The 10,500-nt window shown below is 29.9% G+C and overlaps 1 protein-coding gene across 2 annotated transcripts in view; it reads left to right on the top strand.

Annotated features, from left to right (window-relative positions):
- Window positions 1-1,371: 1,371 nt before the first annotated feature.
- The window catches only part of EMB2820 (Cytidine/deoxycytidylate deaminase family protein), a 54,088-nt gene continuing 44,959 nt past the window's right edge, over window positions 1,372-10,500 (top strand). Inside the window, exons 1-2 of one of the 2 annotated variants that reach the window (XM_021426744.2) lie at window positions 1,372-1,920; window positions 9,591-9,685. The gene's annotated coding sequence lies outside the window, so the exon portion shown is untranslated. The remainder of the gene's footprint in view (window positions 1,921-9,590; window positions 9,686-10,500) is intronic. The other variant, XM_021426745.2, reaches the window with a different exon arrangement.

Below are 10,500 nucleotides of genomic sequence, written 5' to 3'. Positions count from 1 at the left end.
TTTTTCTATATAATTGCATATATATATATATATTCCTATATTTTCCTTTCTACTACAATTCTTTACTTCTCACATTTTATTTTCATCCTTATCTATTTTCATATTTTCCTATTTCTACGATTTTCTTTCTTAATATTCCCAAGATTCATATTTCTACTATTTTTGCTATGATTAACATAAACTATATTAAGGAAAATTTCTAAAATAAAATCAACCAATGCAAATGCCCAATTGATTAACAGTTTAAAATAAACTTACCCAAAGCTCCAACCCAATTAAGCCCAGGGAAGATCGGACTAGCAAAAGCCCACTAACCAGTTTCAAAACTCAGCTCCCTCTTCTTTGAAACGACGTCGTTCTCAACTCCTCTCCAGCACCAAATCTTTTTATTTTGAGCAAAGAGGGTCAAAACATTAGCAATGTAGTTTATAAGCTTGTAGACACTATCTATTCTATCTTTATCTTTATTTTTATTTTTATCTTTAATTTTTTATCTGAATTTATGATTTTGATGTTCTTTGGATCTGTTTTTAGGCCTCAAACCAAATATACAAACCCAATTCACATTGGGCTATGAACCATGACGCCAACAGAGTAAAATAACCCAAAAAGCTTATAATATAAGATAAACAGAATTGATAAATAAAAATTAAAGATAAAAATAAAAATAAAAATAAAGATAGAATAGATAGTGTCTACAAGCTCATAGAATAAAATATTTGTTCTGTCGTATTAAAAAATAAAAAAATTAAGTTTTTTTTAAAAAAATTTATTTTAAATCCCTAAGCCAATAATTTTTGGAGATATGGCTATGTAAAAAAAATAATCTTACAATTTCTAATTAACAACATTTAATATCATGTCATCTAGTACGTAATAATAATCAACTTACCAAGTGATAGATGACATATCATAAAATTTTCAATTATATTGTTGATTAACAAAATTTAGTCAACAGTTGATGAAAGGGACTTATTTGACCAACAATTAGCTTAAAAATTAGTCAATAGTTAATGAAAATGGTTTATTAGACCAACAATTAGTGAGAGTTAGTGAAATGGATTTATTAAACTAACAATAAGTGAAAGGAGTTATTTGATTTGAAATAAAAATTTAAAGCTTAATAGAATGTAATAAAATTGAATTTTTTTGGTATAATTCAATGGCTTTTTTAAGTATTTAGCTTTAATTTTATTTTTAATTTCATGTTTTAGTTTATTTTATTAAATTTTTAATTTTGCTTATCTTAAGTCTTACAGGTTAGTGGGCTTATGGCCCAATGAGATGAATGGGTTGGTGACATAATTTAGTGTTAAAATAATTTGTCTTGGGCTAACAAGACCATAAATAACAGGAGATCAGAAAAATGGAAAGAATTGAAAAGGAAGCTGCTGGCAAATCCCTAAAGACTCTCACCGCCAAGGCTCTGCAAATCCTAGGCAAACTATACAGAGAGAAGCAAATACAGGAAAATACAGAGCGACATTCACAGAAAATATTTGGCAATCAATAAACCCAGAAATTAAAATAACAAAAAAAAGTGTTTTCTTCTCTTCGCAGAAGATTACGATTCAAGTGATTTTTGGGTTTCTTTCAGGTTTTCAATCAGTGAAGAAGGGATTTGAGCGAAAGGAAGGCAGTGACGGGGATTTGGGTGTCGTTGGTGGCAGAACCCACGGCCAAAAGACGATGTTGTCCTTGAAGTTTCTAGAGAAAGGGAGAGAAAGAAGCACCAGCGCCGCAACAGAGAGAGGAAGAGAAAAGCAGACGGCTATGGTTCTCTAAAAGCAATGCTTTTAGAACTGGCTGAAACGGTGCCGTATTAGTAAGAGGGAGAGCAAAAACCAAAGGACGCTGAAGTTATTGATTGAAACGGTGCCGTTGCAAGAGAATTTAAAAAACTTCGAAGTACCAAAACAGGTATGCGTGAAAAGGGTACGAGTTGTTTTATTTTATTTTAATTTAATTGTTTTACTTTGTTTAATAATTATGTTTAAGGATGGTAATTCATATCTGTTATGAGGTACTCACTGATAATGGTTAGGGTATCCATAATCAAGTTTGAGATGAGTTTGAGTAGTGATTTTACTATACATATCAGATTTGGGTACAATTTTCCGAATCTAATTACCATTTATAAATATTTTGTTATTATTTAAATAATTAAATAAAAAATATATAATTTTTATCAACTTTTAAATAATTTTTTTTAATTAAAAACTAACAAATATATGAAAAATATCTTTCGTTAAAAACTAACAAATATATGAAAATATAGATACTCAAATTGTTAATGTGATGATATTAATATATTTAAATTAAAAAATTAAAAAATTATTAATTATATTTAAATAATATAAATATCATATCATATTATAAAAAAATATAATTATTATTAGATATATATTTATAATATAAATATATTTATTTGGTATTTTGAGTTAACTTTACAAAAATTATAACTTATAAAATTATTAATTATAATATATATATATCATTGTTTATATAAATTTATAATATACATACTTAAAGAAAGCTTTGAGACTAAAATAATTTTGAAATCTAATTTTTTTTTAATTTCATGTAATTAAGAAAAAACTCATATAATTAATTAAATTAATTCATAAAACTATGATTATTAACTTGTAATGTCTTTTAATATATATATTTTATATAAATTAGATTCATTTATGAGGAATATAATTACAATTATATATATATATATTAAAAAAGTTTTAGTGTGTGTGTATATATATATACTTTAAATATGACTATATTTATTTTTTGTTGTGTTAATATCATAAAAATTTTAATTTATAAAATTATTAATTATAATATATATATCTTTGTTTATATAAACTTGTACTATATAAATCTAAAGTGAAGTTGTGAGATTAGAATAGTTTTTAAGCTTAGTTATTTTTAAGTTCATGGATATAATATAAGAAACACTACATATAGTCTAATTAAAATTAATCTAATTCTCACACACTACTGATTATTTATCTATAAGGTATTTGTATATGATATTATATTATATCTAAATAGTCTTTTTATATACTTTTGGACTTCTATCTAATATGATAGTAAATATATTACGATTACTATTATTAAACTAATCAATTATAAATATCTTCTAGTAATATTATATACTGTTAAATATAATCCACAGCCATATTATTATTTCATATATTTATTGTGATCAACATATCACAAACACTCGATTATGCATAAAGTGTATAAAAGTACAGTAATCTCATGTTGCTGGAAAGATATATTTTTGCCATTGATCAACTAAACTCTCTTATAAATGTATTAATCTCATTTGTGATGATTTTATAGATGTATTGTAAATTATGCTAATTAAGATATGCTAGTCAGCAAACCTATCTATAGTATATGGATATACGAAGTTGGAGTAAGAGTTGAGGGTACTCCGCGTAATTAAGAGCCAATCCCATTAAATCTAATGAGATTTTGATATCATGACGACATCTTGTAAGTTGCGCGAGTATGACAGAATTGCAGTAATACTAAGGAGGTCAGGTGCAAAGAAATGAGCTATTTTGGCGACCTTACGAGTTAGGGAGTTTAGGTGTTGGTAATGATTTTAAAAATATTTGGATAGTTAATAGGATTCAAGTATTTTATTTCTTATAGGATTATGGTTCGATACTTAAAAATTGCGAGATACCTTCCTGTTGACAACCGTAATTATTTTCTTTCTTGCTTATTATTTATTGTTTAGTATTATTTATTATTTTTTTAACTAATAAAAAAATACAATGATAAGTTTATAAGAAGATAAAACAAATGATGTATTTAGCTATATAATTTGTTTAGAATAGGAAATAAATACAAAAATAAAAATAATAAAATTAGGTTAACATAAACTATTTTACAAGAGATGTATTTATAAAATTATTACACAAACAAAAGTAATAAATAAACCAATAATGAAATAAAATAGGATAGGATGTAATAAGTTTAAAATCATAAAAAGATAATAAAATCTCAATAGAAATTTATGATAGATCCTTCTAGGAAAAATTATGATAATAAAATAAAGGTTTGTTTTTTCATAAAATTTCTTTATTTTTGCTGGTACATTGGGAAAGTTAAGAAAAGTTTTTCTTTAAAATAAATTTTTCTCCATTTCACCAAAGTATTGGGAAATTAGAAGAAAACTCTTTTTTAAAATTTTTTTTTGAGTTTTTGCTAGAACGTTTAAAAAATTCAGAAAAAGTTTTCATCCTCAATTTTTGCCAGCATGCTGGGAAAGTCAAGAAGAGTATCTTTTACTAAAAATTTCAAAGTTTTCACCAACATGTTGAGAAAATCGAGAAAACATTTTTTTAAAAAATTTTGAGTTTTTGCCAAAACGTTGAAAAATCAAAAAAGTTTTCATAAATTTTCAATTTTCGCCAGCACGTTGGGAAAGTTGAGAAGAATTTTCTTCCAGTAAAATTTCTAATTTCACCAACACGGTATGAAAATTGAGACAAGTTTTCTTTTATTGAGTTTTTTTTTCATAAAATATATATGTATATACAAATTGATTAGGAAAAATAAAATTAAAATATGGAATTAGAATATAATTAGACTAAAAAATATCATATAATTAATTAAGTACCATTCTTTGAATAGGCATTGTAAGTGTGCTAATACTTTCCTCACATAACCTAATGCAGGCGCATCAAGAATTTTATTTTATTTAGTATTTCGTTAGCTTAGGATTTTATTTTCTTTATTTTATTTAGTTTGAAAATTTTTTTCCTATCTTTATTAGAATTTTAGTAATTTAGTCTTTATTTTAGGATTAGGATTACTATTTGATTAGGATTTATCTTAGCTATTATAAATGGTGATCTAGATATAGGATTATTATTTCTTTGTTATTTTTGAATATTTATTCAAGAGGTTTCTTTTAAAACTCAATTATCTTTCTATTGTTCCAACACAATCAACCCTATTCTAGACCTAATTGTTGAGTTCTAATTGCCCTAAACCCTTTGACTACATCAAGTGGTATCAGAGCAACCGATCTTACTATTCTATAAGGATTTAGCTAGGAGACTATGGTTGGCGAGGCAGAGGTCGAGGTAGAGGCAATCAGCCCCAACAAGTGAGTAGGCAGAGATGCGGAGAATGATTGATGACTTGACCGGCTGTGCAAGCTCTGCAGCGTCAAGAACCAGTGGAAGCCCGAATGGAGAATCCGGAAGGTGACCACAACCCCCTTGAGATTGAAGATCTTGAGGATGATGATGAATTTGAGAACGAACGCCCTTTCATGAAGATAAACCCGTAAATCAAGCGCAAGAGTTGGATGGAGACCGGTTATTACATGCTCTTGAATTTAATGGTGGAGGAATAAGATCGAAGTAACTGATTTTCATGAAAATATTCATGCGGAGGAATTTGAATTGGGAACCTAGTTTGGAAAACTATTTGAATGGAAACCCATGGCGGAAAATAGAAGATGTTATTTGTAAAGCTGAAATTGAAAGGTATGCACTTCAATGGTGGAAGAGAGTTGAAGAGCAACGTGCAGACAAGGGAAGCTTAAAATCAGCACTTGGGAAAAAAGTAAATTACGAAAGCAATTTTACCTAGTGATTATACTATGGAATAATATGAAAGGTTTCATTGTTTGAAGCAAATAGATGATTGTTGAAGAGTATACATCGAGTTTAATACCTATCAATTCGGTTGGTTAGTTGAGAGTAATGAACAAATTGCTTCTCGTTATCTTGTGGTTTGAATCTTTTATTAGAGACGAGGATGGGAGTAGTTCGTTTATACAACATTGAAGATGCTCGTCAATATGCTTATCAGCAGAAAAACGAGTTTTCACTATAGGTATAAAAGCCCTTATATGACACCAATTGGAAAACGATTCTGGAGCTCGACAGAGGTTACCAAACATCCCACAAAATTATCGAGAAGCTACCAAACAATAAAACTAATGGGGGTGCAACCATAGTTGAAAGAACGATAAAGGCAAGAGTATAATACCTTATGGTGGACAAAACAATTCTGGTTCTTCTACAAATAAAGGAGGCAGCAATTCCATATTGATGTTTTACTTGTGGGGAGAAGGACACACTTCTTTTGCTTGCCCACAAAGAGAGTGAACTTAGCTGAATTTAGGAGGAATTAGAACCCATTTATGATAATATGATGAAAATAACAAGAAATTGATGTGTATCTTGCACAAGGTGAGTCATAGTGGTAGAAGAGTGATGACAACACAGTAAATGAGGAAGCAGAAGATTGGAGGAGGCGAAGTATTTTTCGCATCCGAGTTGTTTGGGAAGGTAATGTATGTGATCTTGTCATTGATGGAGGAAGCATGGAAAAATATTATTTCAAAAGAGGTAGTAAACAAATTAAGCTCCCTACAAGCAAACATCCTCATCTTTACAAGATTGGGTGGCTAAAGAAAGGACACGAAGTACCATAACTACCCATGTTTGGTAAAATTCACTATGGGAGGTAACTGGGATGATGAGGTTTATGCGATGTTGTGCCAATGGATGTTGTATATTCTTGTTGTAGACCTTGGTTGTATGATCATGATATGGATCATAAGACGAAGCCAAATACCTATTCCTTCTACAAGGACAACAAGAGGTGTACTTTATATCCTCTTAAAGAAGAGACTAAACAATTGGCAACTCCAAGCCCCACAAGCAGCAAAATTGTTGGATATTTATCTGCTGAAAATTTTGAAGCTAAAGGTAGTAATGAAGAGAAGTGAAACAAGTGAATCCAGACATCTATGAGAAGTATATTAAGGCCTACTCGTCGGAGCCAAGTTTTTCTAATCAAGGGGACTGATGCAAGGCGCATCAAGAATTTTATTTTATTTAGTATTTTCTTAGCTTAGGATTTTATTTATTTATTTTATTTAGTTTGAAATTCTTTTCCTATCTTTATTAGAATTTTAGTACTTTAAGTCTTTATTTAGGATTAGGATTAGTATTTGATTAGGATTTATCTTAGCTATTATAAATAGGTGATCCTAGATATAGGATTATTATCTTTTTTTGTTATTTTTGAATATTTATTCAAAAGGTTTCTTTTAAAACCCAATTATCTTTCTATTATTCCAACACAATCAACCCTATTCTAGCCCTAATTTTTGAGTTCTAATTGCCCTAAACCCTTTGACTACATCATAACCGTATTCCCGAACTTAATTTTTTTTGAAGATCGAATCTTATTTTTTTCTAGTAAAACCTAAGTTAAGCATATGATCTCATTAGAAAAAATAAATTCACAAAGCTGGTTAATCACAGCTAAATAAAAAAATTGATGACAACTCCTCTTTTTTGTCAAATGATTGAGTTTATAGACTCACACGTCATGACACTATGGACTTTCCAAACCTAAGATTTTTAAAAGAGCTGCTAAAATGACCACTTTACCTTTTTTTTTTTGTAAACCAAGGCATAATTGTTGATACAAAGGGCTCAAGCATCGATGCTTTTTGTTTTGGGTTTTAAGTATCGATACTTGTTCCTCAGATTGCTTTTAAAAAATTTTCTGGGCATCAGGTTAGATAATTTGATTATAAGTATTAATACCTTCCTCACAGAATGTTATTTTTCTTTCAACAATGTATCCATTTTGAGTTATCTCTTATCTCAACCTCCTAATTTACTTCCCGCTTGCATGGATACTCACAATATCCTTGCAAGGAAAACTTTCCCAAGTGAAACCCTTCTTAACTTACCTTCCCGTGTTTAGTTTGGGTAGGAGGTTTACTATCTTAGCATTGGTACGTGGACACAGGGTACATTTGATAGATATGATGGTATTGCTCAGCCATAATTTCTCTAGCTTATCGAAAATCTTAATTGGTTCTAAATATGTAGGCACGTGTCCTTTATCGCAGCTAATAACTTAACTTTAGTAAGGACTAACTCCTATGCCTTCAATATTACCTTGTTAACAAGATCATCTAAAGTACTAATTGTCGTTCACAACCTAGGTGAGTCCTTGTAGTTTTGGTCGTTGATCTCATGACTTGTGCATACTTCGTACTTAGGTATTGTTTAACGACAATCTTTTAACCAAGGTACTAATAATCTTATAATTTGCACTTATTTAAATCACATCCCAATCATGTAGTCCAATATCTCTTTCCATTGTAACCTCGAAATATCAAAATAGTCTTTGACCTTTGGACATACATATTTCTAACAACTTAAGACAATTGCACAAGACGTGTAGAACCATGTTTTCACTAATCATTTGGAAGTAATCCGAAGGCATTTACATTCATTGGAAATTTAGGTTGGAGTAGCAACAAAAACCAAGTGGAAACTATCCTTAAAACTCAATATTTTACAAAGATGTACATTAGGGCTTGATATCTTAGGGTTGGGTATAGATCCTTTCCTGACAGAATGCTCCCGAAAGTATTCTGCCTTCCATGTATCAATACTTCCTTCATGAGTATCGATACCTCCTTCATGGTTGTCGATACTTTCTTCATGAGTATCAATACTTCCTACCCAAAACACTTTTGAAATTTCCAAATTTCACCATTTTACCATTTAATCCTCCAAGGAACATATTTCACTTATAACCATCTAACTTTTGGCACCACCCAAGTGCAATATACCCTTCCTATGGTTAGGATTTTATAATCTTAACACCATACAAGAAAATCAAGTATCCTTTGATTACTTCAAGTCACCATATGCCAATTTCATTCTTTAACAACTAGCACACTCTTCCAAGTCTGTCTCTGATCCATGTAAGGCAATTGTAAGCACATTAAAGATGTCCTCTAGTTATCTTAAGAGACCATGTGCCACTTTCATTCTCTTTAACAGCCAAAAATTTTTTGTAATCAATAATCCTTAAATCACAACCCGGATCAAACCAATATTGTAGATTGAATTCGTGAGTTGTTACGCCATACACTTTCATGTTTAATTCTTGATTCATCCAAGTCTTCTTCAAGTTAAAACATGATTTACTTCCGAGTTCCTTTGTATCCTTTTTTTGGCTGCTCTTTACTTTATCATCATATTTTAAATCTTGATAGTTGTTCCTTTTCTGTATGATTTAAGTGGCAATTTAGAAGAATTATGTTAGGATATATTGAGTTATGTTGTGTTGCAAATTTAGAAGAATTATTTTGGGATATATTTAGTTATGTTGTGTTTCTCTTTGTGTGATCCAAAAGGAAGTCTGGGAGGATATTTTTGTTTTTGTCGCACTGTTAGAGCTTACTGAAATGTTGTTAAAGGTTTGAGGTTGCTAATGAAATGATGATCCTATTAGACTTTATTTACTAAATAATCATTTCCCTTTTTAAAATAAAATTAAAAAAAAGAATGAGATGGACCTTTTAGGATCATGTGTTCTGAGAAGGAATCCATTTGGAAATCAGTAAATTTCATTTCTTTAGGTAGACCACTGAAGTAGTCATTCTTGCTTTTATTACCTTCTTGCCCTGTGTTTGACCACCACAGAGTGTACTGCTGAAAGCTAAAACGATGGCACTTTAGGTCTTTGAAACAAGAGTCTTACGCACTTTCGAGTATTACATTTGCTCAATCTCTCTGTAGTTACATCTTGGTGAGGCAAAGAAGACTTCCCTCCTAAATCACCTGACTCTGAGATCTGCCATTAATTTTCTTTCTTTCCATCTCCTTATCTACTGGTGAGCACTCTCTTCTCTGTCTACCAATTTCAAGTCCTCCTTTACCGTTTTTTCCTTTCTTCTTTTTCCTGAATCTATAAATTCACTATACTACCAATTGTTATGTTCTGCCTTTTTGTTTCTAGAATTTGTAATGGGACACAAGCACATGTTTCTCTCTTCTTGTTCCTTTTCTCTTTCTTCTTTCATTGTATGCAAATGCTAATGGAATCTTTTTTCCTTTCTCTTTTTTTTGTTCTTCCTTACCTTAAGTATATAAATCTTTATCTGCATGCACAAATTTCTTGTAGAATGGTTAGTGTCACCTCTACTATTAGTCAGTTTAATATTTTTTTTTCATGGTTGTGCTCATGGGCTTTATCATTGCCTAATATTGTTCATTCATTAACGTTTTTTGTTTTTTTTTTCTTTTTTATGTTAAGAAGGCACTGTTGGCTATATGGTGGAGAGTGACTTAACCCTAGAAGTTCAATTTATTGCCTTATGAGTTTACTTTAAGCTAAATGTTCTTGCAAACTGCAAGCGCCAAATTTTGCACCTTGAACTTTGAGAATAAAAGGATAATTCAAATTTATAGCATCAAACGTAAAATGTGAGATTGTTGTTATAAATAGAAAAAGTGTTGATTAACACTCAATAGTGTCAATCATTACTATGTTATCATGCATGCAAATGAATAAGTTTAAGGAAGATCTATTTTTTGCACTTTAAGGGCATAAAAGGTCTTTAAATGGCCTAAACGCTTAAGTAAATCGAATCTTTATGTATGACAACATGTTTTACAGCTTTACCAAGTTTGAAATGATAAACTTATG

This window comes from Theobroma umbraticum, unplaced genomic scaffold (genome assembly GCF_002168275.2).
Source record: "Theobroma umbraticum cultivar Fairchild unplaced genomic scaffold, ASM216827v3 scaffold_147.0, whole genome shotgun sequence".
Lineage (NCBI taxonomy): Eukaryota > Viridiplantae > Streptophyta > Magnoliopsida > Malvales > Malvaceae > Theobroma > Theobroma umbraticum.
The sequence above is the reverse complement of the archived record's forward strand: the minus strand, read 5'-3'. Positions and strand labels throughout refer to the sequence as shown.